Source organism: Benincasa hispida, unplaced genomic scaffold, assembly GCF_027475165.1.
Source record: "Benincasa hispida cultivar pf3 unplaced genomic scaffold, pf3_genome.v1.1 HicScf373, whole genome shotgun sequence".
Taxonomy (NCBI): Eukaryota; Viridiplantae; Streptophyta; class Magnoliopsida; order Cucurbitales; family Cucurbitaceae; genus Benincasa; species Benincasa hispida.
The window spans coordinates 16,043-19,504 of NW_028326463.1; positions in this window are offsets into that span (position 1 = coordinate 16,043).

The following is a 3,462-nucleotide window of genomic DNA, read 5'->3' on the forward strand; positions in this document are numbered from 1 at the left end:
TACCCCCACAACATATTCAAACTCATAAACAAGATCGAACACACATAAAACTCAAACTTTCTCCCCAAAACAATCTAAACCAATCTTGACCCACCCCCCACAACACATTCAAACTTCATAAACATTCATAAACACATAAAAACTCAAAGTTCAACGACAAAACGAGAAAAACGAGTATAATCAAACTCTACCCAACCCCCACGACAAACATGAAACCTCTCAAACATAAAAAAAAAAAAGAAAAACACACACACACACATATAAAAACCACCAATTCAACTCCAAAACGATTATAACCGAACTTTACGTACCCCCACAACATATTCAAACTCATAAACAAGATCGAACACACATAAAACTCAAAATTTCTACCCAAAACAATCTAAACCAATCTTGACCCACCCCCCACAACACATTCAAACTTCATAAACATTCATAAACACATAAAAACTCAAAGTTCAACGATAAAACGAGAAAAACGAGTATAATCAAACTCTACCCACCCCCCACGACAAACATGAAACCTCTCACACATCAAAAAACACACAAAAACCTACAAATTCAACTCCAAGACGATTACAACCGAACTCTACACACCCCCACAACATATTCAAACTTCATAAACAAGAACGAACACATATAGAACTCAAAATTTCTACCCAAATCAATCTACACCAATCTCGACCCACCCCCCACAACACATTCAAACATCATAAACATTCATAAACACACAAAAGCTCCAAGTTCAATGGAAAAAAAAGCAAAACGAATATAATCAAACTCTACCCACCCCTCACGACAAACATGAAACCTCTCACACATCAAAAAACACACAAAAACCTACAAATTCAACTCCAAAACGATTACAATCGAACTCTATAAACCCCCACAACATATTCAAAGTTCATAAACAAGAATGAACAAACATAAAACTCAAAATTTCTCCCCAAAACAATCTAAACCAATCTCGACCCACCCCCCACAACACATTTGAACTTCATAAACATTCATAAACACACAAAAACTCCAAGTTCAACGATAAAACGAGAAAAACAAGTATAATCAAACTCTACCCACCCCCCATACATGAAACTTCTCATAAACATCAAAACACGCAAAAACCTACAAATTCAACTCCGAAACGATTACACTCGAACTCTATGCACCCCCACAATATATTCAAACTTCATAAACAAGAACGAACACACATAAAACTCAAACTTCATACTCAAAGATCCTCTGTAATTAGAGTTCCTTCAAAGGCAACATTTTCCTTTCCCTTCTGTTCCTTGATTTTCATCAAGGATTGGAAAGTCTGCAGCTCGTTGAGCAAGGTAGTCAGGTTGTAGTCAATCATGTTTATAACAGCACTACTACGAAACTATAGGAAACTTTCAGGTAAAGTTTCGAAGATGAAGTTAACCTGACTGACTTCATCAATGACAGACCCATTCATCTCAACCACATTAAAGTAGATCATCATGTTGAGAACATGTTCTCGAACAGATGCCTCTTCATGCATACGAGCATAGAAGATGAATTTAAGAGTGTCATGTCTCAGTTGTGCGGATGGTTGTCTGAACATTCCTCGTAGGGATTCCATGATCTCACAGGTAATGAGCATGGGCTCATGCTTCTTAGAAAATACTTCAGAAAGGTTTGCCAAGACCTACGCTCAGACCTTTTCATTTGCCTGTACTCAGTGCCCATATGCCTCCCAAACGTTTTGAATAGCATTTTGAGCTGGTACTGGAGGAAATTCCCCCACTAGGACAAATCTCAGGTCATTGTTTATGAGAATTGTATTAATTGTGTTTTTTCATGTGATGTAATTATCGTCTGTTTGTTTGGTTTGATGCCTTAAATCTCGTAGGGTTCTGTAGTATGTAACTATATTGTACAAATATTTTATTTATTTAATAAAATATGAGATGTTTTATTAGATATTTAGTAGCATTAAACTCACAAACCAATAAACTAACATCCGAGGTTATCAACTGTAACTTAAACATTTATGTAGAGACATACAGGTGGATCATGTTTAAGTGATAACCTAAATAGTCTGTAGTAGATGATAAGGCTAGATACCTTATCCTGGTGACATTACAAATATGACCCGTTTTGTAGATGTTACAATTGTTGTAAAGTGCTACAAATGATCTGAGCCTGATCATTCACGTGTAAACATGTGAGTGGGGGTATTCTATACAAAGGAGTTTGTATAAGACCAGACCATGAAATGGTTAGTCTCATTATATAACGTCATTCATAATTGAGACTTACATTTCACCAGGATGACCATAGGTAACATGACCTGAATCCTAAGTGAGTTGTAAACTCCTACCTAAGAAGGTGGTCCTTTGATTTGTATGGGTGGGAGTGGCCAGATCATCAACTCAATAAGCCTACCATTTTGGAAATTCATCTTATTGAGGAGTTGGGAGCACAGCTACACAAGACGAAATTCACTTCTTCCCCGACGTTAGGGTAAGTAGATAAATTACTTCCTTAAGGGTTGATTATGGGGCTTGAACAATGTGGCGCCATACCCTCTCCTAGCCTGAGAGGGGCTTGGTCATAGTTGGACTATGACTTATTGTTCATTAGAGGGATCGGTGGTACTTAAGGAGTTAGACGTAACTATAAGGGCAAAATGGTAATTTTAGCCTAGTTGTACTTACGAGCAATTTATGAAGGGTCATCGCATTGTTGACTCGTTATATCCATTGGACATAGAAATATATTTGCAGTGCGAAAAGTGCAGCTGTCGATTTTTAGTGGAGTGTCCGACAGTTAATAGATGTTGAATAATTTAATTAAAGGAGTTTTATTAATTATTCAAGTACCATTGGAGCTTCAATGTACAGATCTATGAGGTCTCCTCTGTAGCTCAACGGGGATTAAATGATAATCAATTTTGGATTAATTTGAATTATCCAAATTAATTGAGAGAATTAATTATATGTGATATAATTAATTTAATTTAATTATATGTGGTATAATTACTATAATGTATTTGATAAATTATAAAATAAAATTTATTTAAGAGGAAATAAATAAGGATTGTGTGAATTGGACTCATATAATTGAATTTAATATAAATATGATTGATAGTAAATACTATTAATAAGAGAATTAGAACTATAGGTCATATTGTATTTGATACAATATTAAACTATAGGTTATGCGTTATATTTGATATAACATATAGTTTAATATATATTATATAATTATATGATAAGTTAGTTATCATATAAATATATATATATATATATATATATATTTAATGTTTTATTAAAATATTTTTTATATTAATTTTTAAAAATAATATGGGAAGGAGTTAGTGGTTCATGAAAGTGGGGTTGAATGAGGTGGTTGTTATGCTCATTCTTCACTAAGTTTTTTACAGAAGCTCTTTGATCTCTGCAAGAAGAATTCTCCTTTCTGCTTCCCTTTCAATTT